At 51.9% G+C, this 27,300-nt stretch overlaps 2 long non-coding RNA genes across 5 annotated transcripts in view; one reads left to right on the top strand and one right to left on the bottom strand.

Moving 5' to 3' along the window:
• The first annotated feature begins 241 nt into the window (after nt 1-241).
• The window catches only part of LOC102251116, a 34,538-nt gene continuing 7,479 nt past the window's right edge, over nt 242-27,300 (top strand). Inside the window, exons 1-3 of one of the 4 annotated variants that reach the window (XR_001360362.1) lie at nt 24,069-25,021; nt 26,324-26,426; nt 27,186-27,238. This is a non-coding gene — a long non-coding RNA (uncharacterized LOC102251116). Of the gene's footprint in view, nt 368-24,068; nt 25,022-26,323; nt 26,427-27,185; nt 27,239-27,300 lie in introns of those variants that run through there. The other 3 variants (XR_001360365.1, XR_001360363.1, XR_314656.2) reach the window with 3 other exon arrangements.
• On the bottom strand, nt 25,141-26,317 carry LOC102250914. The gene is made up of 2 exons (XR_314654.2): nt 25,698-26,317; nt 25,141-25,180 (listed from the first exon to the last, which is right to left on the bottom strand). It is a non-coding gene; the product is annotated as an uncharacterized LOC102250914 (long non-coding RNA).

Raw genomic sequence — 27,300 nt, 5'->3', positions numbered from 1 at the left:
ACTGCGAAATCATTCTGTCTGGCCCTGCCAAGGCATTCGGGGTGAATTCATTAAATGTTTGACCACGTATAGCGGGCTAATTTTTAAGTTGATAATTTTGTATGGACCACAAATGATGTTACAAATATGCAAATGGCCCTTGGCAGAACAAAGGTTCCCACCCCTGCCCTAGATAGGGGTGAGGAGCGGGGAGTAGCTATGTATGGATTCTAGAATGCACTGGCTTTTTACATTTCAGCACCAGCTTCAAGGTTCTTCCTTTGTGACCTCACTACCTGGACTCTTCAGGCGTGAGCAGACCTGTGTGATGTGGGAAAGAAGAGGTGGTGGCCATGGCGTCAGAGGAGCTGGCAGGGCAGAAGCCAAGGTAAGGCCAGGCTGCCTGGGAGGTGTACCGGACCCTCCTGGGCATTTGACATCCTCACCCCCTGCCCCTGACAGTCACTCCATTTCCAGGAGTGACACCAGTACGTTTTTTTTGATGAGTCCAAGGATAAATACAAATGATGTTGGGGTTACCTATTTTGTTTTTTAAAATTTTATTTAAAATTTTGAGTTTTCCGTCTTTGTTGGTGGCCATCACGGGGGTGGGGGCTGATTAGATTGGCAAATCCTGATGTTCACTGCTTCCTTTGTTCCGATGGAAAGGACTACGATGATGGCTGTGGGCTCAGGAGCCAGGTTCTAGGTTACTGCTGTCTGAGTTGGCTACTAGGGCAGTCGAAACCAGAAGCCTCCGAAGTCCCGTTCAGTGATGGTAAACATCTGAATGGGTTGGATTGTACAGATGAATGTGTGTATATTTAGAAAGTGACACCCAATAGAGAAAGAACCAGCTTGCTCATCCCGCCTGCAGGTCTGAGCCCACCCGGGGTCACATCCTCTTACTCCGTGATCGGCTGAAGTCACTTCCTTCTGTACCCAGGGCTGCCCACACCCAGCCGCTGTTTCCTGCCCTGGGCCAGGAAGTCAGGTCACGCCCCTCCTAACCTCTTGGTAGCGTATAGTTATCTACGAGTGTTCTGGGTTCTTTTGCCTTGGTCTCTGAGCCTCCGTAACTTAGTTACCGTCTTGCTTCCAGATCCTGACTTGGTCTCGGAGTCCCTGGCTTCTGCTTGGACTTCCTGGCTTCCAGGCCCAGAGTCACTTCAATGCTCTGGCAGCTACTGGAAAAGTAAGCCCTGGGATGCCGGTTTGGAGCTGTGTTTCCTCCTCCATCTTCTTGATTTTTACTCCCTTCCCTCCTGGCCCCACCATATTTTTCTCATTAAAATATGTTGTTTCTCAAAATTACTCCCTATTGCAACATGCATCTATAAAACCCAAATACGTTTTCAGACTCAGCCTCCTAGAACATAAAGCTTGATAAATTAATTTGGAGTGTTGAAAATGTATTTATTTTATATGGTTTTGAAGTTTTAGAGAGTAATATCTCTGCCATTTATGGAAAGGCAGTAGGGAAGTGACCAGAAATGTGTCTTAGATTTCATGGAGGCATGGAGGCACTAAAATTAAAATCTATTGGCAACAACCCATTTGGATAAACCCATTTTTCCTTGTTTAAAAAAATATTTCATATTCCCCCCCCCCCCCCCCCCCCCCGAATATTTTTACTTAACATATAATACATACAGAAAAAAAGTGAACAAATCCTAAGTATTTAGCACAAAATGTGCACAACCTGTAAGCAGCTTCCAGGTCAAGCAAAGAAATAGAACATTACCAGGCCACTCCCCCCCACGAAGTGGCCTTGTACTTCTTTCTAGTTCCGACCCACCCTTCCCAGGGTAACAACTATTTCAACTGCTAAAGTCACAGATGTTTTGCCTGCTTCTCAACTTTGTATACTACGGATCACACAGTGTGTCCTCTCTTGTGTCTGACTTCTTTCACTTATTATTTCGTGACATTCATCCACGATGTGTGTCATTGTAGTTTTCCATCCTTGTGGCTGTGTAGTATTCCACTTTATTAATAGGCTACAATTTATTATCCATTATATGGTTGGTGAATGTTTGAGCTGCGTACAGATTTTGACTATTACAAACAGTGCTACTATGAATGTGTTTGAATATATCTTCTAGTGAATGCATACTTGTATTTTTGTGCATCCACACATCTGTATAGGGGTAGATATGCTTAGCACAGGTAGGTAGTGCCAAAGCAGTGGTACTAATTATACTACTACTAGCAAAGTAGACAAGTTCTGGTTGCTCCAAGTCCTTGCTAATGTTTGGTATTATCGTTTGTTTTCATTGTCCTCATTCTGGTGGGCATGAAGTAATATTGGACTTGGTCTGAACTTGCATTTTCATGATATTGGCTATTTGGGTGACCTCTTTTGTGAAGTGCCTCTTCAGATGTTTTGCTCATTTTACTATCAGGCTACCTGTCTTTTTCTTACTGGTTGGTAGGAAGCTCTTTATATAGTGTTGAATATATGTATTGCAAATATTTTATCCTCTCAAAAGCTTTTGGGATCCATATCTTTAATGACACCCCCAAGGTTAACCCATGTGAAAGCATTAGGATTCTATGTAACCTTGCACAGGTATCTTTATTCTTTATCATTGACATTGACATTGTGGCTTCATTCTGTCAGCACGTATCTACAAAGGCACTATTGAGATATTGGTTGTGTAGGGTGGGACAAGGACTCTTGAAGTTCTTGGCATAGTTAGGTCACATAAAAATAAAAATTATTGATATGCAAGAGCTTGCTATGTGCCATACACTGTTCTAAGCATTTTACATGGACTGTCTCATTTATTCCTCGGACAATCTTATCACTTAGTTACTGTTATTCCCCATTTTCAAGTGAGGAGACCGAGGCTCAGACAGGATTTGTAAGTACTGAAGGCTGCGTAACTGAGATTCTTGCCGCAGAGCTCATGCTCTGTAACCATTGTGCTGAATAGAAAATTGGTATTTTATCAGAACGCCTGAGAGAGTGCCTGGCACATAATATGTGCTCAATAAACACCTGTCGAATGAAAGACTTTGACTTGGATGAAGTCTTCCTGGAGTAGGGAAGCTTGTTCTGGCAGCAGAGGGCCGCTGATATGAGAAGCAGTTGTGTTCCATCCCGACGAATCTCTTAACTAGACAGTGCCTGCCATAGAGTAGACATCAGAGTGGACATTTGTGGAGTGAATGACTCGATCACAGACAGATTGGAAACCCAGCTTGCAGCAGGGGGGGACTCAGAGGGCACTGCGAGGACCAGGGCCAGGACTGGCACGTCAGCAGGGGCCATAGAGACAGCCCAGGGAGAGGCCAGAGTCCAGCCAGCAGCATCCTTGTTGCACAGCCACCAGGAAGCCCAGTTGGTGGTAGCAGAGCAGGGTCCACTGTCAGCAGACGAGGCTGTCCCAGTTACGGGCAGTCAGGTCAGAAGAGGTCCCAGCAGCGGTGCTGGGCTGGCAGAATCCAAGGGCAAGTAACGCAAAGTCACAAGGTGGCAAGCAGGAAAGGTTCAGGCCGGCAGGAAGGAGAGCCAAGGAGCACTTGGAGGGAGCCGTGGCCCTGGCTGGTTCTGCTCCTGCAAGAGGCCTTGCTTCTCGGGCTGCTGAGTACCTGCGAGGAGCAGCCAGCCGCAGGCCGGGCCGGGGAGGTCGAACCAGAGACTCACCCTGTGCTAGAGGCAGAAGGAGCCTTCATGAGGGTCCCGTCAAACGCTTCCTACAGCAGGTGGGCGAGGGGATTAAAGCTCGTGTGCGAGGTCACTCAGAGCCTGTGGTGAAGCCGGCATTGGAAGCCGGCACTGCTGAGTGTCTTCCCACGTCTTCGCGTTTGTCTATCCAACATTGAGAGGTGATGGAAATTGTGATTCTGGGAAGGAGGAAGGACTGAGACAAACACTTTCAAGAGGAAGATGGAGAGGACGTGGATATGGGGGAGAAGAGGATGAGGTGTCCACAGGACCAGCTGGAGAATGGCAATGCAAGTGATGGGCCTTTGGGACGGAGCTTCTGGGATAGCAATCCCAGTCCCGCTTCCCGAATGCAAGCTCCATCAGGACGGTGTCTTTTCCATTGTAATTGAAGCAATCAAATATGCAGAAAAGTGCAGCGGCCAAGGACTCCCTTTCTGTGGTTAAATACACGAAACATAGAATTTACTCTCTTAACCCTTTTTAAGTGGGCAGGTCAGTGGTATTCCTGTTGTTTTATAACCATCATCACCATCCAACTCCAGAGTCTTCAGATCTTGTAAAACATAAGCTCTGTACCCATTACACAATAGCTCCCCACTCCCCCCCCCCCCCCCCCCCACAGCCCTGGTAACCACCATTCTACTTTCTGTCTTCACGAATTTGACTACTATAGGTACCTCATAAAGGTGGAATGACATTGTATTTGCCTTTTTCTGAGGGGCTTATTTCACTTAGCACGGGTTCAGGTTTGTCCATGTTGTAGGATGTGTCAGAATTCCCTTCCATTTAAAGGCTGAATAATGCTCCGTTACTTGGCTGTCCCCCATTTTATTTACCCATGCATCCATCGATGGCACTTGGAGTGAGAACTTTTACATGGTTTGCTGACCAAGGACTAGAACAGATCCTGGCTTTGTAGGTTCTCAACAAGTAACTGCTGAATGAATTTTAGTCATGTTGAGCATGAGGTGACAGTAGGATACCAAAGTGGGCTGTCCAACAGCTGTTCCAAGATGCCTGAGGACTAAAGGAGAGGTGAGGGATGAAGTTAGAGGTGTCGAAGTATCCCAGGACACAAGGGGCCTGGAGATAGGAGCAGGGGCCTAGGCTTAGCACAGGTGGGAGCAGCCATGAAAGATGTAGGAGAGGTGGTTTGGGGGTAGTGCCCTGGACTTAAAAGCAGAACGGGATTTAAGAAGGGGATGCTGGGCATCCAAGTGAGTAAGGATGAGGGCTGAGGAAGGAACCACTGAGATTGGCAAATAGTAATGGAGCCAAGACTTGAACTTGGCTGAGTCTGATGTCATTGTTGACCTTGGAAAGACATTTCTGTAGAGTGGTGGTGGAAGTATGGGCCAGAACATGGGGTCAGGGAAAACATGCCTGAAACAGCGGGCTGTGAAATGCTAGGTACTACGGGAGGCACCAGGAGTAGCAACAGGAGAAGCAGCTACAGAGAAAGACCATGGAGCACAGATCATTCTAAGGCTTTGTGGAAGTCATGACCTTGAGTGTGGCCTTGACATATGGTTGGGCTCTGTGCTAATGAAGAGGAGAAAGGGCACCTCAGGCAGAGGAAACAGTGAGAAAATGGGCTTGGTGAAAGAATGGGGGTGTGCATGGGGACAGTAAGGAGACCAGATCACCGAGGCAGAGGCTAGGTGGGGGGAGTGGGGAATATGGCTGACACTCCTACCTATTATTTCCTCTCTAACGTTGGTGAGGAGAGGGTGATTGGGTCGCTTGAGTAATCTGCATGTAAACACGACATCTAACATAACTCAGGAGTCGTATTTATAATTACTGGACACCAAAGAATCCTCAGGGCTCCCCGTTGTCCTGTAAGTGTCATAGAATATGACCTGGTTGCACGTGACAGACGCAGCTGGCTCTAAGATGCCTGGCTGTTTCTGAGTTGTGATTCTAGAGAATGAGAGCCTCCATTCAGTGTAACTGGCATTCCCTGAACTCCCACTGAGAGCCCTGCCAGGTGCTGGATGCCGGGATATGAAGATGAAAAGGTTGAGATCTACAAAGTGAGAGTTGAGCCTGAATGGTCCCTCTACTCACCTGAATCTTAAAGACTCTCTGCAGAACCTGGGGAGCGGTTGGGGAGAAGACTGTGTGCATGGATGCCACGGCTACCATCTCACTCTTGGCAGCTTCTACATCAACGCCAAGCTGCCGACACTGTTCCCTGGGGCCAGGCAAACGTGTGCTCTCAGACATACCCCCTTCTGAAGAAGCAGTCGGGTGAACTCTTGTGTACACCCACCAGGTGGACCCCAGATCTCAAGGAAATATTCAGCAATGGCTTTGAAAGATAATATCCAGCCAACTCCCCCAAATCCTGGGACTGGATTTATCTCAAGGAATAAATGTCTGGAATTACTTATTTCAAGGAAAATGCCTGGAGCATTCCCACAGGACGTCGACGAAGCATCCAAGCGTGTGGAACGTGAATCCTCTGTACCTGTACAGGGAACCAGTCAGATGCCGCCGCCCAGGGCAGCAACCGTGGCAGAGAGCGTGAGGCGGGAGAGGCCTTACCTGCGTCTGAGTACCAGGGCTTCCCTGGCAGCGAGAAGCAGGTAGCGTCACCAACCTGCCTCCAGCTCTCGGAGATGCTGAAAGGGAAGCCCAGACACTGAAGGGGGCTTTGGATCTCTATAGGCTTGAGCCTGTATCATCTTGGGTACCACTGTTTGCTCCAGCCCCACAGCATTCAGCCTGGTCTGGCCCAGCATCTCAGAGACCAGGTTTCAGGGCGCCTTAGGTACAAACAAAAACATCATAGTGATAGCCGAGTTCATCGAGTGTTCTAGGTGCTGTTCTGACCAGTTTCTATGTATTAACTCATCTAAGCCTCATAGTAATGCTGGGGTTTTGTTTGACAGACGAGGAAACTGAGCCACAGAGAGGTATAGTGCAGTGGTTCTCAACCTCCTGGCCCTTTAAATACAGTTCCTCATGTTGTGACCCAACCATAACATTATTTTCGTTGCTACTTCATAACTGTAATGTTGCTGCTGTTATGAATCGTCATGTAAATATCTGATATGCAGGATGGTCTTAGGCGACCCCTGTGAAAGAGCCGTTCGACCGCCAAAGGGGTCGCGACCCACAGGTTGAGAACCGCTGGTCTAGTGTCTTTCCTGAGATCACTCAGCTCGTAGCAGGTGGAAGTCGCAGTTGGACCCATCTGCCTCCAGAACCGGTGCTCTCGGGGAAGGCAGCCCCAGCGGGATGTGGAGGAGCCACCAGGGGCCAGCAGAGAGGTCAGCTGCTGACCAGGCAGCGTCCTGGATCCGGTTTCTCCCTGCTGGCGCTGGCTGCCTCCGCGGCTTCAGGGAGGGGACTGCTGCCCTTCGGTATTACCCAAGCCTGCCAGAAGGATTAGCCTCTTCCTCATGTCAAAACAAGCCAAGCAGGAAGAAAACCAACAAACAACTCCTGACTTCCAGCACAGAGAGCTCTGCAGCCTCTGCAGCAGGAGGGACACGGACGCTGCGGAGGCCCGGCCGTCCCCGGTCGTGTGCTGGTCGTAGACCCTGAGAGCTTCACCCACCGGGACCCAGAGGCCTGGCCCTCGTCGGACCTGGGACCCTTCAGAGGCACCCGGTCTCTGCAGCGGCCCCTGCGATACGCCCTGTGAGACGTGATAGGCCCAGCTGGCTCCCCAGTTCTGCCACGAGCCAGCTCTGGGACCAGGGGCAATTCCAGTTTCCCATCTGTAGGATAATGAGATTGAACTGGAGCCCTCGTTTTCAAAAAATATAGCCTTTTGCTGCTGTGAAGCATATGTTTTCCAAAGAAGACATGGCTGGTAGGTGCCGAATAGGAAACAGTTAAAAGCAGAGGTGTAAATGTTCAAAAAATAAACAGGGAAGAAAAACCTTCGGCCAGCCAGACTTCTCCGTGAATTGTTCCCTGAGCCTACACAGCTCTGCTTTCATGCTTTTCCACACATCACTCCTTCCCCCCGCATGGCCTTAGCTCCTTCCGTTTTTATCGAAGGTTCTGGATTCCTCAGGGCCCCCACGGCTTCTGTCTCCTTCGAGGAGCCTCTTTGCCTCCAGTGAATCTTGCACCCTCCCGGTTTCTATTGCATCTGTTTGCTGTTGCAATCATCGGGCCCTCCCAGACTGTCTAGTGGTGGCTTAAAATAATTTATATGGATAAATATTTGCGTATATGCATGATATTTACATATATCCAAATGGCGCCTATTTCCATAGGCACATATATGTATGTGTATAGACAGTGTTGTTGTTTTTTTTAAAGGCCATGTCTTTGTGTCCCCCAGCACCTGGGACATAATAGGCCCCCAGTAACGTTTTCATTGTGAGGACTATCTCCCGAGCATCTTGTCCGTGTCAGGTACTCAGTAAATCCTAGTGTCAGAAAGGCATGCTAAGGTGTGTTTTGTGCCTGGCAAGTGCCAGATCGGAACCTTAGTTCTGCCATACCAGTTGTATAACTTTGGGAAACGTCCATGTTCTCCGATCTGTAAGGTGGATGTAGAAAGCGTGCCTTCTACAAGTATTTACTTACTTATTATTATTTTTTGTTAATCCTCACCCGAGGATATTTTCCCATGGATATTTAGAGAGTGGAAGGGAGGGGGAGAGACAGAGAGAAACATCGATGAGAGAGAGAGGCACATCGATTGGTTGCCTCCCACACACACCCCGACCGGGGCTGGGGATTGAGCCTGCAACCGAGGTACATGCCCTTGACCAGCATCGAACCCGGGACCCTTAAGTCCGCAGGCCAATGCTCTATCCATTGAGCCAAACCACCTAGGGCACAAGTATTTCTGAGTGCCTGCTGTATTCCAGGCATTGCTCTAGGCCAGTGATGGCGAACCTTTTGAGCTCGGCGTGTCAGCATTTTGAAAAACCCTAACTTAACTCTGGTGCCGTCTCACATATAGAAATTTTTTGATATTTGCAACCATAGTAAAACAAAGACTTATATTTTTGATATTTATTTTATATATTTAAATGCCATTTAACAAAGAAAAATCAACCAAAAAAATGAGTTCGTGTGTCACCTCTGACACGCGTGTCATAGGTTCGCCATCACTGTTCTAGGCCCTGGGGACTCAGCAGTTTACAAAGCAGACAGAAGTCCCTGTCCTCCTGGAGCCTACATTCCAGCCAATTTCAGGAAGATGCTGGAGGAGGAGGAGGAGGAGGAGGAGGAGGGGAAAGGCCACCTGGGTTGGACTGAAGGGGCAGCAAGTCCCCATCCCTCCTCCCCACCCCAGCCATATCTCCGTTCCCTCATCCATAAAATGGAACTGGCTGGTAGTAATTGCACTTATGTCATAGGGGTTGTGAGAGGATCAAATGAGCCTATAAAGGGTTAAATTAGTGAGTGCCCTGTGGCTGTTAAGCCTAGATTACCTGCCACATTAATGTTGTGTTGATGGGCCTGTTTGATTGGCCCTGTGGCCAGGAGCTCACTGTGGGCAGGAGATGTCTTACTATTCCTGTGGTCTCAGTGCCCAGCAGTGCCTGGTGCATGGTAGGCATTTGGCAAATATGTGTTAAGAAAGTGATTCCCAATGTGGGCGCACGTCCCACAGGGGGGCAATTTGATTCGAGAATTAACAATAAATTTTTTTGCATTTCTTATGGTTCTAGGGGCCTCATGTACAGTATATAAATATATATTGTGACATATTTATGCATTTCAGTTCTCTATTATATGTTTTGAAACTTTAGTTGCTATTTTTTTCATATCACTTTATATTATTATTTTTTTAACAATTTCTTAGGGATTTCTTCCTCATTACTTCAACTGAACTTTCGTTCTTTTATTTTTCTCTTTCATGGATGCCATGTTCTTTGGAAGCTTGTTTAGACCAAGTGAATGTCCTTTTAGGCTTCCTCCATGTGAATAAGAGTTCGCTTTTTGAATAATAAGAATTATATGTCATAGGGAGGCATCAGGATTTTAGAGATGCTTGTGTGTGTGTGTGGGCGGGGGGGGGGGGGGGGGGGGGGGGCGGAATGGCCAAGAAAAGGTTGGGAACCACTGTGTTAGGAGAATAGTGACCTCCAGTTTTGGGCCAAGATGAGGGGAAGACTCGCCATATGTGGAGGCCTATAGGAGGGATGTATACGCAGGATCAGAGGGTTCAGTGAGGGAGAAGAAGAAAGTGAGGTTGGAGGGGTAGGTTGGGACCAGGTGCTGGGGGGCCTTGAATGCTAGGAGAATGCCTCCGCGGGGCATTGGGGAGCCATGAGAGGCTTCAGAGCAGGGGAAGGTCATGCATGTCCAGGATTTCTGGGAAGATACCTGTACAGGCATCTGGACGGGACTGGAGAAGAGAGAGCCTGGAGCTCGCAGGGTGACCAGGGAGGTGGCGTCGGGGACACAGGGCCGTGTGGCAGGCAGCATGCTATCTGCTCTCCCTTCCCTCCTCGGCACACGAGGAGCCAGGCCAGGCTGTGCGACCCTGCCCGGCTAGCCCTGGCTGCTCCAGGCCCGGCCCTGGTCTGTCTGCATCCTACTCGCTCTGACACACCTTCTCAGGTTGCCAGGCTACCGCAGCCCCTGCTGCAGGAGCCCTTGTGCTCGGGTGCCACTTCATTCCCCCGCCCTCTCCAGCCTCTGTGTGTCTGCGCGTTATTATTTTAATCTGAGAGTGAGAAACCGGGAGGCAGCTCGAAGTAGGCCATGCGCTTTTATTTGCTCTTCTCACCGAGGACAGGCAGGCTCCCAAGCCCTGGGAGCAGAGGCCGGAGCCCCGGGGGAGGGAGGTGACAGGCAGGCCGTGGAGGAAAGGCCGCCGCCCTGGAAGGCAGGCGAGGGTGCGCCGGCTGGCACAGGCCCGCCCGGCCATTTTGCTGGTGGCCACGCCTGCAGCTCGGCCATCAGGACAGCTTGCCGCTTCAGAGGCGCCGGGGTTGGGAGCCCTCCCGGCAGGAGGGACAGGCCCCAGCCCTGGTGCCCTTTGAGCCATGGAGCAGTTCATTCCTGCCCGGGGCACTGAGCTCCTCACCGTCTGCGGCCTGTGCGTCCGGGCAGCTGTTTGGGAGCCACGGGGGCAGGAGAAAGGACGTGGCTTCTCACTGGTCTCCACTCTGCAGAGGCAGACAGAGTCCGGGAGGCACCGTGCTTCCTGCCTGGGCACTGGAGCTTCATAAAAATAGCTGCCATTGACCGAGCGTTTATTATGTGTTGGCCAGCATGCTAAGCGCTGTGCATACATCATCGCATTTCATCCTCATGGTCACCACATGTCACAGTGTTATTAGCACTGTTTTATGGATGAAGAACGGAGACGAGATGAGGTGGGTGACCTTGCCCGGGTCACACAGCCAGTCCCTGTGAGCGCTCCTGCGTCCCAGGCCACGGCCGTCAGTCCCCGGGCTCTGCCGCCGGGCACCCCGTGGGCACCCAGAGCACAGGACTCAGCGGTTGGAAGTCCTGGGGTCCGATTGTTGCTCTGCTGATTACTGGCTGGGCCATCTCGGCCAGCTCCCCCCTCTTCTCATTTGCTCATCTGTGAAACAGGAATCATTGTGTATATTTCAGGGGACTTCAAGGGGGAGGACATAGGCTAATTTGTCATAAAACTACTTTGCACACTAGGAGTTATACAAACTTCACAGCTCATTTCTTTTATTTTTTTTCTTTTATTTTTTTCTATCTCCATTTATCCCCTCTGCCAACACCATCCATTAAACCTCATTTAAATGCGTCAATAGTAAAATCTCATTTTAAAAATATTTATTTACAACAACAGCACATGTATGCTTGTCTTTTTTTTTTTTTTAAGGAAACATGCTTGGTCCCACCGTTATACCAGGGGTTGTCAAGTGTGAAATGGGGACAGGAGTTGGGGGAAGTCTCCTAAAGGCATGATGTTGCTAGGTTGCCTCTCACAGTGGTTAAAAGTCTAGTTACTGGGTGTGTGTGGTTTCGCACGCTGCTCAGTTCCTGGCCTGTAGCGTGGAAGTGGAGATAGCCCGGGCCCCATAGCGCCACTGTGAAGGTGGTGTGAGCTGTGTCCATGTAGGGCCCTGAGCACCAGGCCCGAGGAGTGTTTCGCGCTTGATGGATGTTGAGGTCCACATTCATGATGATGAGGATGCTGTGTGGGCAGATAGAAGGCAAGGGGTGTTGTAGTGTGGGGGCTTGGCCGCATCTGAAGGCTGTTTCAGAAGAGGGACAAGAAGAGGGACAGGGGGGCATCCATGTCTAGTGGAACTGAGGGCTGAGGTCACAGGGCAACCTTGGGAGGAAGCTAGACAGACCCCTGTTGGGGCTTTAAGCCAAACGAAGGCTCTATTTCTATCATTCCTCATCTCCCAAAGCTGGGGGTCAGGGGGGCAGGCGTCAGGGCTGCAGGGGAGGGGGGTAGCCTCTGTCTGAAATCCCCCTATAAGCCCCCCCTCAAGGAGGCGGCCGGGTGCGAGAGGTCCCCTGGCCGGAGTCCAGCTTGGGCCTGAGCAGGTGGCAGACCTGCAGGCGGAGGGTGCGTTCCGCCGTGCCGCTCGGCTTCCACATCCTGGCCAAGGAGCAAAGTTTACTCACCAAGGGTTCCGGCCACTTTTTAACTCGTTACTTGTTCTGTGTGTGAGAGAGAAACATGAGCCGGGGAGCCGGAGTGGGGGCCGCTTGCAGGGACACATGGGTGTCTTTCCTGCGCGGAGGTGACATGATACCTCCGGGGACAGATAGCCTCGTGGTCGGCAGTGGTCCGCCGGTATCTGGGAATTTTGTGATTCCAACCTTGAGATTCCGGATATCTAGCAGCAGGCCCCACAGAAGTTGCCCCGTGTCTCCGTTCCTGTGCCCCTCTGTCCTCTCAGCCACAGCCAATCGCCGGGAAGGGAAGGGCCATCGTGGTGGCACGAGGGGCCGTGCGACGCCGCCCCGGCTCACACGCAGCTTCCTTGCGGCCGGGCTGTTTTGTAACTGTTCCCAAATCATGTTAGCTCCGGCAGCTATTTTAGGAACTGCTTTGGTTCTGAACCATATCTTATATTTAATTTTGATTCTCTTTCTCGTCCTGTCCTGGATTCAGGAGCCGTATCAACAAACACTGTGTGCCGGCCGTTGTCCTAGGGGTGGGACATACTTGGGCGAATCAGACATATACTTGGGAAGAGCTTGTTAAGGAACGAGAGCCGGCACCTAGACCAGCCTCCCGGGACGAAGGGCCTTCTCCGTGTGGTCACCACTCCTCCTGTCTCAGAGCTCCTGTGGGGAGCCCATCGGTCTCTGTGAAATGCCTAGAGCCAGGCACAGGGCCTTTCCTTGGTTGGGGCGTGTTCATCATAACAGTGAGAATTCCAGCCCAGCCCCAGAGGCACCTGAAGGCGGGCAAGGCTCCGGCTCCCCACCTGCCTCCCGCGGGCTCGGGATGGCACCCCTTGGCTCCCTTCTCCCCTTTGTCTGCTAGGTATCAGGTGAGGAAGGCGCTCCATGCTTTCCTTGGCCCAGACCTAGTAGCCACCAGGAGCCAGGAGAGGGCCTGGTCCTTGATTCTCCGGTGGGAGTGGGTTTGGCAGTGCCTTCCCAGCTTGGAGACGAGGACAGGTGATGTCTGTCTCCTCCATTCAGTCCCAGCGGGGCCACACGGGAGTCCGCACCACCGATCCCCAGGGTTCAGAGTTGACATTGTGCTGTTTTCATGCCACAGGCAGCAACCCTTGGCTTCCCCCGACCAGCGGGGGAGGGGATCGCTGGTGTGTGTGAAAGCACAGGTCACGTGGCCCTTGGATATTTGCTTGGGGACCCTTTCCAGAAGCTGGAGTAAGAGGAGGAAATGTCAAACTCGAGAACAAGTTCAGAGTAGGACTGCTGGCTTTCGAAGAGTGGTTAACACACTGGAATATCTACCCCCAAGAAGGGAGGATTTCGGTGGAGGGCGTTTGATGGGCACAGTTTTGTGTATTTAAAGAACTGTCACGTGATGTGGGTGTCATTCTTCCTCTGTGGCACTCCACAGGGCAGCCCCGGGGCCAGCAGGTCACAGTGACCGGGAGACCAGTGGTGATGCATGGAACCGGCTAATGTTCCCACCATTTGAGCCTGGGAGGATGTGAGGGAGGGAGGATGGGTGACCCTGTGAGGTAGGGAGCTCCTTCCGTGGGGCCATAGTGCTCATAGGCAAGCTGAGTGGCCACCACCCAGGGGCACTAATGATAAAAACAAGAGTAATAGCTGCCGCTCACAGAACACTGTGTTCTAGGCAGTGCTTTACTCGTGTGGACACATTTAATCCTTACAACACAAGGGGTACAGATGGCGTATTTGCCCTACTTTATGGACGAGGAAATTTAGGCTGAAAGATGAAGTCACCCACCCAAGGTCCCACACCTTGGCCGTGACCCCAAGGCCGGCCTTGTATTGAGGAAGATGAGGCCAGCTGACCTCCCCAGGGGCTCGAAAGGCTCCCCTGGCAGGTCATTCTGGCCCATTTGGATGCGGTTGAACGGCTCTGTTGGGTTTGGGGAGAGTTCCTGCTCTCGGGTGACTTCACTGTGGGTGCTTCTGTCTGGCCTCCGGGTCAGTGGGAGGGGCTCTGCCTGCCGCAAAGGTGCTCTGCTGGCTGCTCCTGAAAGGCCTCTCCGGGGAAGTGGCTGGGGAATCCCAGGCCTATCTCAGCATCTCAGCTCCTCCTCTCCCTCCTGTGTCCTCCGATCCCCTGGGGGCTTGGGGCTCTCGGAAGCACCAGTGGTGCTTCTTTCATGTCAGCCTTCCCAGAGGCATCTTTTAAAAAATATATATATTTTATTGAATTTTTACAGACAGGAAGGGAGAGGGATAGAGAGTTAGAAACAGCGATGAGAGAGAAACATCGATCAGCTGCCTCCTGCACACCCCCTACTAGGAATGTGCCTGCAACCAAGGTACATGCCCTTGACTGGAATCAAACCTGGGCCCTTTCAGTCCGCAGGCCGACGCTCTAGCCACTGAGCCAAACCGGTCAGGGCCCCAGAGGCATCTTGACCGGCAGCACACTCCGCCTGCAGGTGTCCCCACCCAGCTCTGCCTCTCCAGAAGGGCACAGAGTGGCGTCTGGGTGCCATGACCTGGGCAGGTGGCAGGACTCGAGCTGCCTTGCTTGGGGGGCCAGGCTGGGATTAAGGAGCCCCCTGTCCTCCTTGTGAATTCCCAGGTCACCAGCCTCTGGTGACGGGGAAAGCCCTGCTGGCCAAGGGCAGGTTCCAAGAAGACCACGGACACACGCTGCTTCCCAAATACTTTTTTTTTATAATCCTCACCCAAAGATATTTTTTCCATTGACTTCTTAGAGTGGAAGAGAGAGGGAAAGACAGGGAGAAATATCAATGTGAGAGAAACACATCAGTTCGTTGCCTCCTGCCCACACCCTGACCAGGGCCCGGGTCGGGGTGGATCCTGCAACCGAGGTATGAGCCACTGAGCCAAACCAGCCAGGGCCCCAAACACATGTTTTTGGAGTAAATAAATACCCATTCTTGTAGGACTCACCTGCTTTCTCAGTGCTGACCTTGACCCCTGAAGATTTTGAAGTTTTCAGAGGGTGAGTGTTGGAGAGAGGTGGGGTGCTCCTTTCACCCCAAACTACATGGCATTGGGGGGAAATCTTCTGTTTCTCTGTGGGTTTTTTTGTGTTTTTTAAAAAATATATTTTATTGATTTTTTTTACAGAGAGGAAGGGAGAGGGATAGCGAGTTAGAAACATCGATTCAGCTGCCTCCTGCACGCCCCCTACTGGGGATGTGCCCGCAACCCAGGTACATGCCCTTGACCGGAATCGAACCTGGGAGCCTTGAGTCCACAGGCCGAAACTCTATCCGATGAGCCAAACCAGCTAGGGCTGTTTCTCTGTGTTTTTTTTTTTAAGGCAGAGCTGTTACTGCTGCTCCGGTTTTGGGGAAAAAACAGTGACCCCAGAGGCCCATGCCAGACCCTAACTTAAGAATAACGGCTGCCTGCTGATCCCAAAGGGCTTCAAAGGGCTGAACCTTCTAGAATGTTTGTCCGACACCTTCCCTCTGTAAGTCAATCAGGGACTGACTGCCTCTCACCCCCACGATTTTGGTCACCAGCCCCTCCCCACGCTCCAGCTTTCTGTAGGCACAGGATGTCTTCATGTCATCACAGATCTTGTGGACCCTTACTTTCGTCAGGGTTTCAATATGAAGTGCATCACAAATATTGCCCCCAAGTCTGACATTAAGTACGATGTTTTAGACTGCTCCCAACCCCTCCCACCCCACAGGTGACAGTCTCATCCCTTGAGGCCTGGTCCCTGCTCCAGCTCCTGACGAGGCTGCCCTTGCCAGAAGCCCAGATTTGCGCCCCGGTGGGCCCGATGGCCCCGGTGTCTTGCGTCTTCCCTTTTCGGCTGTGGGAATGGCCAGGGGCATACCCCTGTGTCGGGGAGAGGGCAGTATGGAAATTACAGCTCAAGTCAGAGTTGTTTGGGGAACCCCCTGCCCTGCTTGTGTTGGAGACTCTTGCCGTCTAGATGTGACTCAGCTAAGCAAAGCAAGGGTTTGTTCCGGAGCAGGAAAGAAACTCCATTTTTGAGTCACATGGTGCGAGCTCGTGTGGTCACACAGAGGTCAGTGCAGCGCATGAGTCATCAGTTGCCCAGGTTCTCTACCCTGGAGACCGCTCCTCCTGCCCAGAGCTTCGATCCTTGACCAAGAACCCCAAGAGCAGCCAGCGTAACATCTAAGGGTCCCAGCCTGTGGTTGGGGGGTGAATGGCAGGACCCTCATTTCCCCCCGCCCGGCCGGTCTGGCCTTGGGCACAGGCCGCAGCTTTCCCCGCGCAGGGATGGTGTAGAGCTCTCTCCAGTCCGGCTCACATGGCCCAGCCACACTCCATCTCTCTGGAAATTATTTCCACCCATTGACAAGGCCAGGATTTCAAGAGCAGCCAGCCAAGAGGCACGTTGGCTTACTCCCCGAGTTCTAAGAAGACTTTGTCCCCCTGCGCTGTGGGCAGCACTGGAAGCTGCTGGTCCAGGGGCTTTGGCCAGGGGAGTGGCCATGTCCACTCAGCCCCAACCCATCATCAGAATAGCAGGTGCCAGTCCCCTTGCAGCCTGCATTTTGCTCCAGGGTAACATCCGCTGGGGCAGGAACTTGGATTCAATGACCAGTGACCTAGGGCAAGATAGACATGTCGGCCTCTTTCACTTTCCCAGGAGGTGACAGGACCTAGCTTGGGCAGGACATTTTGGAGCCTGGCTATTTGTTGTTGTTGTTAATCCTCACGTGAGGATATTTCTTCCATTGATTTTTTTTTTTTTTAGAGACAGTGGGAGGGAGGAGGGGGAGAGAGAGGAACATCGATGTGAGACACATCGATTGGTTGTCTCCCGCATGCACCCTGACTGGGGCCAGGGATCGAGCCTGCACCCGAGGTATGTGCCCTTGAATGGAATCGAACCTGGGATCCTTCAGTCCAAGGGCCATCGCTCTAACCACTGAGCAGCTGGCTAGGGCTGGAGCCAGGCTTTTTGGCCTCAGTGGCTGACTGACTCAGTCTGCCCAAGAGAAAGCTTCTGCTTACAAATATCCCACCCCAGGCCTGACCTTACCCCCAAACAAACATGCCCCATCACTCTCCCGTCTCTACACTGCCCGTATTCCATGTGGGGTCTCTGTGGGTGCTGGGGTTCCCTTCCACCTGTGCTGAGAAGTCAGGACTTGAGGGCCATCTCCCCTCTCCCTCCCCCTGCAGCCATGGGAGGCCCGTGTGCTCAGGGCCAGCGTCTGCCAGGCCACTTACTGTCTGCTGCCTGGCTCCAGCTCCCGGTCTGAGGCGGCGTTCGCGTCAGCATCTGCATCTCACCTCTGCCAGGACCTCGCCGAGCACAGGCTGTCCCCGGCCCTTGTCTCTCGGGTTCTCACTTGGCACGTGGCGCTGTATTGTGTCCTTGGAGTGTTTGCTGTCCCTGCTGGGCCTCGTTTCACTTCAGCGCAGCCGCCGGGTGTGCGTGCGGTGGTCCCTCGGGTTGGGGACTTGCCTCAAACAACTCGGTGGCTCTGAGGTCGTTGCTCCAGGAGACGGCCGAGCTGCGGCCTTTCAGGCTGACCATAGCATGGTCATTAGTGCTGATTGGAGCTGTTGACGGCTTGTTCTTCAGGAACCTTCTCCCCGTGGAGACCATCAGACTTTTAATCTATGAGTAACATTTCTGACCCCCTCGACCCAGTACATTTTCACAATTTTTCTGATTATATATATTGGTGGGATTCTGCATTTTTGTTTCTTCTTTCTTACCAAGTGTTTAACTGACCCAGCCATTCGGCTTTTACTTGATGTCTCTAACCCTTTTTTTTCTCCAAGCTCTTCCTTCGTCTTGGGCCTACCACCTTCATCTTGTCAATACGAAGCCAGGTGTGGTTGGGCCTGGTTAGTCCTTGGATGGAAGACAGAGAATGCCAGGTACTGTAGGTTTTTCCAGGGTTAGCGGGCCTTGCCTTCCAGTGCCTGACAGGATACCAAGTACAGAATCGTCATTGCCCATGGTTGTTGTCATCATAGTGATAGCTGGCATCACTATCACTATCACTACTTTGCATGGGGCATTGTGCGAAAGGCTTCTGTATTGCATAACATCGTCACCAAGAAAACTAGGAAGTTTGGAGGAAGCTGAAACTAGAAACTTAGATCAAATAAGTCATTCGAGTCTGTATAACTAGTAAAGAGGCTGAATTAGAATTTAGACTCAAGCCTGTCTCATTGTAGAGTCTGAGTTTTTAAGCAATATATATATATATATATAGTGTGTGTGTGTGTGTGTGTGTGTGCAGTAGCATATACTCACTTAATGTTTGTTGAACAGCAAGATTGCTCCAATAGTCTGCCTGGTCTCCATGGCAGCACTAATTCCGATGCGGATGACACCAGCACTTTCTGAATACTTACAGTGCTAGGCTCTGTGCGAGGTGGCAGACGTGAAAGAACCTATTTAATCTGCACAGCTCAGTGAGGAAGAGTTTCCCCATTTTGCAGCTTTGGAAACTGAGGCTCCGGAAGGCTGAGTTAGCTTCTCCAGGGCCTCACAGCTAAACAGTGTATATTCAGGACTTGGATGCAGTATCAGTCTATCCTCTTGATCACTGTGTTAACTACCTACAAAAACAAGACTCATTTTGACCTCTGCCCCGTGCGTCTTGCTACCCATTCCTCGGTTGGGTTGCTGCTTCTTTGCTTATCCCTGCTCATGGTATTCTTTCTGAGGGGCCGTGGCTGGAGCCCTCCTCTCCGACTATTTCTGTCCACATTGAACTCCTTTTGCAAAACTGGCTCTTTGATTTATATTTTCTTAAACTTTACTTGTCAAATCACCTGATTGATGATTAGTGCTCTTATTTCTTTTTTTAAATTTTTTTATCTTATTTCTTTTTTTAATTTTTAAAAATTTTTTTATTGATTTTAGAGAGGAAGGGAGAGGGAAAGATAGAAATATCAATGATGAGAGAGAATCATTGATTGACTGCCTCCTGCATACCCCCAGATTGAGCCCGAAACCCAGACATGTGCCCTTACCGGGAATCGAACCATGACCTCCTGGTTCATAGATCGATGTCAACTACTGAGCCACACCAGCCAGGCATTATCTTATTTCTGACCAAAGAAACAGAACAGGGAGCCCAGAAACAGACCCATACACATCTGGACACCTGAGCAGGGGCCACTGCTGAGCAGTTTGGAATGGACAGTCACTCTAACAAACAGTGCTGCTGGAATAGTGGATATCCAGAAGGAAAGAAATGACTCTTGACCACTCCCTCGCATCACACACAAAAATACATTCCAGAGAGCTCATCAATCTAAGTGCCCAAGTGAATCCAAAGTGAAACTTCATCTACACGATAGCATGGAATATCCTCATAACTCTGAGTGGCCGTACATTTCTTAAAGAAGACACCGAAAGCACTAGCTATCAAGGGAAAGACCGGTCAGTTGACTGACATTAAAATGAGGAACTTCTGATCATCAAAAGACCTGAATAAAAGAGAGAAACGAAGCAGAGTGGAGATGCAGGCTGCACCAATAACTGGCAAGTGGATCTGTATTCAGAACATACAAAGAATCCATAAAATCCATAAGAAAAAGAACCTCTTCCCTCAACATGGTCAAAGGAATGCCCCCTCCTTATAATGGTGGGTTGTATGTGGTTTTCTTCTCCCGATTTCAGGTTTTAAGCAGCTGGCCTGATCATGGCACGGCCTGGTGGCTGGCCTTGGGAACTGTCTGGTCCCGTGGTTCTTGTTCTCTTCCGGTATGTGTGGCCCCGGGCCCTTCCTTTCACAGTCCTGCGTCACCCAGCTGTTTATTTGGCGAAGGTGCCTCTTTCTCATGAATACCTAATATATGTGCGTGTGCGTGTGTGTGTGTGTGTGTGTGTGAGTGAGTGTGTGTGTGTGTGTGTGTGTGTGTCTTCCTCTTTTCCTTGGGCTTGTTAATTTTTGATCAGCTGTTTTAAGAAGATTTCTCCCCGGCTTTCCCCCAAACCCACTCCCCACCTCCTTTTTCATTTCCCTTTTTGTACCTCCTTGTTTAGCCTAAAAAACTTGTGGTCGTAAAAGTTATCCTAAAATATTTGAAAGCCTTTGGGGGAGTAGGCTTGTTCTGTGGGCCCCGGAGGCAGAGCGAAGACCTGAGGCTGGTAGATAGGACCTGGAAAGACAGTTCACTTCAATTTTGTCCCAGTAGTGGGACCTCCAAAGGTGGGATGGGAGTCACTGGGTCAGGCAGAGGCTAGACCGCACCACGTCTAGGTCATGGTGCTGTTTGTGGAGGGCCCGGTGCCGTGGACGGGCAGCTGGATTATGATAATCCCTTCCGATTTTATCAACAAAGTCCTGGACGGACCCTTTGGGGATGCTCAGAGCAGCACCTCTCAATTGGGAGATTCTTTTGTGCTCCTGCCGGGTTAGGCTGGGCACAAATACCAGCCCTTTAATGGTGTCATGAATATTTAAATGATTCTGAGGCAGGCTCTACCAGCAGCCCTCAACTTGGAACCGGTTGACAAGCCTTGAGCCGAAGGTCAAGGGTCCCCTGGTTTTTGTCTGTGTCATTCTTTCCTCCAGTAGCAGCCTCTGTGAGGCAGTTTCCTATTCCGTGACTCTTCTTTGTTTCTTTATTTAAATCCTCACTCTGGCAGTGACTGCTCTTATTTTTCATTGCGAACATATTGTATTTTGGACCCATTACCACAGAGCAGACAGACTGGAAGGTGTGCAGGTATGTTTTGGCTTTTAAAACTTTGAACGGTGTTTAAAAATCAAGAGTTTAGCCCAGCCAGCGTGGCTCAGTGGTTGAGCACTGATCTATGAACAGGGAGGTCACGGTTGGATTCCCGGTCAGGGCACATGCCCGGGTTGCGGGCTCGATCCCCAGTGTGGGGCATGCAGGAAGCAGTTGATCGGTGATTCTCTCTCATCATTGATGTTTCTATCTCCCTCTCCCTCTCCCTTTCCTCTCTGTAATCAGTAAAAAATATATATTTTTTTTAAATCAAGAGTTTAATATAATAAGTCTGGATTTCCGCCTTCTCCTGAAAAACAGGGTGATCTGGGCTCCTGGGGGCTCCATCCCCAGCTGGTCCCCCGCAGGCAGGCTGGGGAGGGAGGGTCCTCCTTCCACTTGGCATATCCCCCCAGCGGCTTCGCCTTTCTTACCTGCCGGCCGGCCCACGGGCATTTGAGTTTGTGACTTTCTGACGAGACTGAAATAGGCTTTTGCGGGCTATCCTGGGAACCCAAACAATATTTTTTTTAGCATATTTCAATGGGAAAATGAATATCAGCTTTTAAAGAGCAGATATATCAACAATGCAAATTTGGGAATGCTGACAGGGTCCTCAACTAGAATGGTATGTCTTGAGATGATGACCTGTGTCTTACGTGGTTTGCCGTGTGTGGCTTAGCACCTCGTAGGAACTTAAGAAATGATTTTCTGAGTGCTCGTCATCTGCCCTCCCGGGCGGAGCACAGAAACACCTCGTCACTGTGCCTGATCTCTCTCTGCAACACCCACTCAGGCCCTAATACTGGTGTGGAGTTTAGGATCAGTCTCCTGCCCAGCTCCCCTGTCTGGAGAGAAACAGTTTCTCTCTGCATCAAAGCTCCTGTCCCTGTAGAGTGGGTCCTAATGAGGACATGAGAGGACGTAGAGGCTGCCCCAAGCCTGCTGTCCTGGCCGATGCCAAACGGGAGTCTGTGGCAATGACAGGGTGCTTGCATTCCAAACCCTGGACAAGGGCTGGGTAAAAGTTCAGCTCATTCCCTTTAAAGAAAAAAAAAATTCTTCGTCTTTGGCATTGCAAAGTTTTGACCCAGATCCGTCAGAGGCCATGGGGAGCTCGCGATGTTTGGAGAGCCGGGCTAGTTTCCGAGGCCTGTAGCTGCAGAGAAGCCCAGGAGGACCAGTGGCCTGCTGGCTTGGAGGGGAAGCCCTGCCTTTGCAAGTTTGCCCCGGCCCAGCCTCGGCAGGCCCCCGAGTGTCCCTGGGAGGAGCCAGCCCCTTCTCCTCACCCACAAGTTATCTCTACCCCCCGAAGTCAAACACGGCACGCAGCACCCTGTAAAGTCGCTTCCTGGTAGGCTCGAGCATGCTTGCTAAGTAAACATCCTCCCCTGGTTTTTTTGGAACCAAATTCGTTTCTGCTTCCTGGTCATCCCATTGGGGTGTTTCTGCTCTCGGTGCCACGCAGAATCAAGTTAACAGAAGAGAGAGCTAGAATTGGGCAGAGGCACCTAAAATGACCGTTTCAATCCTAGCGACATGGTAAGAACGGTGATGGGGCTGTGGGAAGAAGAAGAAGAAGAGAAGACTTAGGTGAAGAGTGAAATCTAACAAAAGCTTCCCAAACATAGAGCTTGTCATCCTGCTTTGCAAGTCAGAATCGGTTCCGGCTGAGCCCCTGAGACGGGGACCTTTCTTTGCATTTACCCAAGCTCAGTGGCTGGCCACAGTCGGCCTCTACCTGCAACCTCTGTGGCTGTGAACGGCCCTCCTCTGACCCGAACTTGCTCTTGCTCCGTCTCTCATGACTGACTTGCCTCTTCTTTCTCACCGCCACCCACCCGTGACATCCCCAGCGCCATGGCAGTGAGCAGCCACGTCATTCACCAGGTTCACCGGGTGATGGGCCAGCTGTGCGCGGAGCCCTACTTCCCTCTGGTTCTCTGTCCCGGAGCAGGAGGCTCCCTGGCAGAGCTCAAAGCCCTTTGTTTATTTGATCCTGGGCTCTTGGATAAATCAGGAATGTCCTGACATGAACTTAGGCATGTTTTTCTTCCATGGAAAAGGAAACTCCGGCAAATGGTATTTAAGTAGGCAGAGGACCATTCCGGGGGGCTGGCCCTAGTGCCATCAAGGCCGCATTCCTTCGGCCATCAGACCAGTAGGTAACTTCTTCATTGGCATGCTCTACCCTGGAGCCCAGAAGGTGTGAATTTGAAGCACTTTGCCCCCCGCGGGGAGCCTGGCACCGATGATGCCCTGGGCTTCTTTGAAAACCGTGGAGTGCCCTGGTTGTCTTCCAAGTGGTCTTCTTGCTGCGTGAAACCGGGGCCCAGGGTAGTTGCTTGAAGAAGGCTGCTGGGGAGGCAGGGCACGGGATACCGTGGCTGCCTGGCCTCTCTTTCTCAAACCATCTTCTTGGGAGTGGCAGGGTTCTTGGTGTGATGTACTTTATGAGTCACCTGCCCCAGGACCCGAGTATCTCTCTCACTTCCAGTCAGGTCTAGCCTCCTATGGTGCAACTGTTGTCAGAAACCTTTATGGGGTCTGGATTCTTTGGATGTATGGTGTGGGACCCAAGACCCCTTGGGTCTGCCTAGGTATACAGGGTCCAGTGATAGCATCGGAATTGTTCTGGAAACATATCTGGGTCTGTGCTTTGCTGTAGTGGAGACGTGTCAGTCTCCTAAGACAGTCTCAGGCCTTCTCCAGAGCATTGGTGCCCCTCCTCCCCCCGTCCCCAAAAGAGTGTCCAGGTACGTGAATGCCCAGGCATTACCATCACAGGGGCAGTGGGGGTGGGCTGGTGGCGCCTTATCTCACTTGGCTGCCCACCCCCAGAGAGAAGAACCCAGCCCTTGGCCACTCCAGGTCCAGGCGTGGCTGCCGCTCTGTTTTGCTGCTTTTCATGTTGTCGGAGGATCTTCCTGGGAACAAATGACTCAGCAACCTGGATCTCCGGGACTGAGTGTGGCATAAGTGCCTTTTGAGGAGCGATTGGACGGATCCACCCCGTCTCTAAAATTCTGAGCTCAGGAAGAATGGAGACCCAGATGGTTTTGCTCTGGATTCTTCAGGCTGCCATTCAATTTGGGCTCTCCGGTTCCTGCCCCGATACAAGGATCTCACTCGTGGGATAAGCCAGGCAATGTTTTAATTACACTTTTTGTCTTTAGGAAATTCCAGGGAGAAAAAGGTCCTGGTTGGTGGCCAAAAAAGCAAAACGCAGCACAGACCAGCTGCGCTGTGAATCTGGACTTGTCTGTGGCAGAAAGAGTTAAGAGGACAGTGGTCTCAGGGTGAGGACCATTTTTTTTCTCATGGCCAGCCGGGAGAAGCTCACAGGGCCTTCTCCCAGGGCTCAAGAAAAGATGACGCAACATTTGGTGTGGGACAGCCCTGCCTGCCTTGTGGGCGCTGTCCCTCAAAGAGTTAAGCTGGTCTTGTGGCTGAGAAGCCCTCAGGGAAGGTGTGAGCCTGCAGGCACCAGGCTCTCCATGCCCCAGAGCAGTGAGGTGTGGGGTAAAAATGGGACCGGGGGAAAGTGTGGCCAGGGAGCCGAGTGCAGGCCCAACTTTTTTTTTTTTTGCCTTGTTTGACCAGCCTTGGCACTGCCCTCAGGCTCTCCAGGGGAAAAGCTGCAGTTCTGCTCTTGCAACACAAGGAGCAGACTGGAGAATTTAGATCTGCGTCACAGAGCTCAGAGAGAGAGAGGGGGAGAGGGAGAGAGAGAGAGCGCTCCGTCGATAGGTCTGCTAGCAACAGCCGTGCTGCAGCAGAGAGAGAGAAATCAAGAAACAAGTCATAGCAACACCGGGCACCGGGTTCTGCCAGCTCACTTGCCAAGCCGTTCAGAAATCTGCTGGGGGCTGGAGGCCTCTGGGTAGCCTAGGCTATAAGAGGATGATACGCAAGGTGGCACGGGCGGTTCCCGTGGGGAGGAGGTGGGGAGGGGGGGACAGGGGTGGGAGCAAGAGGTGGTGGGGCCACGGTGGAAGACTTAACCCGACCGATTTCTGGAACATTCGAGACTGCGGCATCTTACAGCCGGACCAAGATTTGGGTCTGCGCAGCCGGCGATGGGCGGTCCGATGGGCTTCAGGACTTGATGGCGTAACCCTCTTCTTCCCCCACGTACGTATTTGCTGGGATCGGGGGCGATGTCTCTGCGTATGTGGGCGCTCTGTCTTTCTCACCTCCTTTCTCACTTTTTGCTATTTTTTTTTCTTGGAGAGAGAGCTTTTTTTTTTTTCCCACTTCAGTTTCTTTTCCCTTCGTGTCAGCTGCTCAAACCTGTTCAGGGGAGAGGAGAGAGGAGCAAGCTGTCCCAGGCGTCCGACCTGACCTCCTAGTCTTTATCCTCCTTTTCTTCTGTTGGGCAGACATACGGACTGGTTTTCCAGGTTAAGTGTCAGCACTGTCTATCTGTCCGAGCAGGTCTCAGGTAGAAGCGGGGTGGGGGGGGGGGGAGAAGGAGAGGTGCTGAGAGGAAGGCCAGGGCACAGTTGCCCAGGGGCTGCCTTATTGAAACACTCAGCCCTGGGAATCTGGCCGGTGAGGAGCAGGTGGGCAGGGTGGGGTGTGGGCTGGGAGACGTGGGGTGAAGCTGGTTGGTTTGTCACTGCGTAGTTGGGGAAAGTGGGGAATGGTGACGCAGTCACTGTTGCATCTTGTTAGGATCTCTAGGGGGACAGGTAGTGAGGTTCCCGGGGTGTGTGGGGCCAGCCGAGAGGGTTTAAAGGCAAGTTGAGCAGGGAAGCCAGCATTTAGAGATTAAATGTCATCCCTTTGGCGTTGGAAAGTTGTTTACCTTGCGCGCTCTGTGTCTCCATGTTGGCACCCTTCCAGTTCACATGTGATGGCCTTCCTTGTACTGCTGCATCATTAACTAAGTGACTGAGCTGGCCTTCCATTGGCCAGGGGAGGGCTCTCACTCCAGACACTTCCTCTGATTGGTGGGTTGGCCCGTGGCAGGTGAAAACCTCTTTTTCATTGGCTGAGGGCAAGGTATCAAATCTGAATTTGCATTTCACTTGCTTAAAGGGGAGGGGGGAGAAGCCCAGCAGCTTTCTAAAATCTGTTTAGGGGTGTGCGTATGTGCTCCGGGGTGCCTGCTTCTGACTGACCAGCAGAAACCTCTCCCTGGGCCTTTTTATTTCACGCACTCTAAGGAAGAGGAGCTCAGGGCACCCCAAACTTCGTACAGGGGGAAGGGCTGGGGAGGTAGACAGGTGCACAGAAGGTTGGCCCAACTGGAAGAAAATATCTGTCCTTTAGTTTGGTGTCAGAAAAGGGAATTTTCCAACCAGCCACACCTCAGTGTTGCGGCAAAATAATTCTTGGCTCCCCTGGAAACGCCCGGGCAAGGTAGGGCAGAGCTGCTGCTGCTGCTATTGCCACCCCCCGGGCTTCCTGCCGACTCTGGGCTACTCCCAGGGGGGACCAGAGATTTGCATTGACGTCTGGGGCTGCCCAGAGCTGAGCCCAGTGTGGGAAGGACCTGCCTTCTGGAAGCTGCTGCTCCCTGGCGCTTGCAAAGGTGAGGATGGGACCGACCCCCTGGATGTTGCTCAGAAGCTGCGTATCAGGTGGGGTTTCAGGGAGAGCCCCTGGGGCCCGAGAGGTGAGCCAGGCTTGTCCTTCTGGGGAGAGACGAGAGTGAGAGCAAAACTAGGGCAGCAGGCTGTTCCTCTGGCTGGGGGGCAGGGGACGGGGGAAATTCAGGGTTCCAGCTCCCCATCCCGTCTGTGGTGCAGGTCTCACATTCATGGGGAGGGGGTCCCCGAGCCCTGCCCTGCCCTGCGCAGTGGCCCCCGCCCATGACTGCGCATCTGGGAGCGCAATGCGCCCTGGGTCTCTGGCCTAGGGCAGCACCGCCCTTCTTCTTACATAACGGAGGGCACGGCTGCGCCTGCTCGGCCCTTCCTCGCCAGCCTACCTCCTGGCTCCCGGGGCCCAGGAAGCTGGGGAGGGTCTCACAGGGGAGCCATGAAAGGTTCCGCTGTCGTCCGGTCAGAGGTAGGAGCTAGGTTTGCAGACAGAAGGGGGCTGACAGCTGTTCCTCGTATTGGGGTGTAGAACGTAGGCTGTCCTTCTGAGTGCCCGGGGCCACCTCTGGCCCCCAGGACCTCCCGGGGGCATGGGCTGATGCCCTTCCTTCCCTCTTATGCTTCTGGCGTTTGAGAGGCAGTTTCTGAGGGGAACAATGTGCCAGTTGGGAGAGTGAGGAAAGGCTGGGGGGCCCCGGTGGGAGGTGGTTGGCCGTCGACTACCCTTGTCACTGCCCTCCTTTCCCTAGGTGGGCTGATAATGTGCTTGGACTCCTTTCCTTGCAAGGCTGCCATTTTGGAGGTGTGTGTGCTGGTCTCTGACACGGTGACGTTGGTTTTTCTGGTCCTGCTGTGCCGGTTCTG

This window comes from Myotis brandtii, unplaced genomic scaffold (assembly GCF_000412655.1).
Source record: "Myotis brandtii unplaced genomic scaffold, ASM41265v1 scaffold878, whole genome shotgun sequence".
NCBI classification, from domain to species: Eukaryota; Metazoa; Chordata; class Mammalia; order Chiroptera; family Vespertilionidae; genus Myotis; species Myotis brandtii.
Note: the sequence above shows the minus strand (reverse complement) of the source record. Positions and strands in the feature narration are given on the sequence as shown.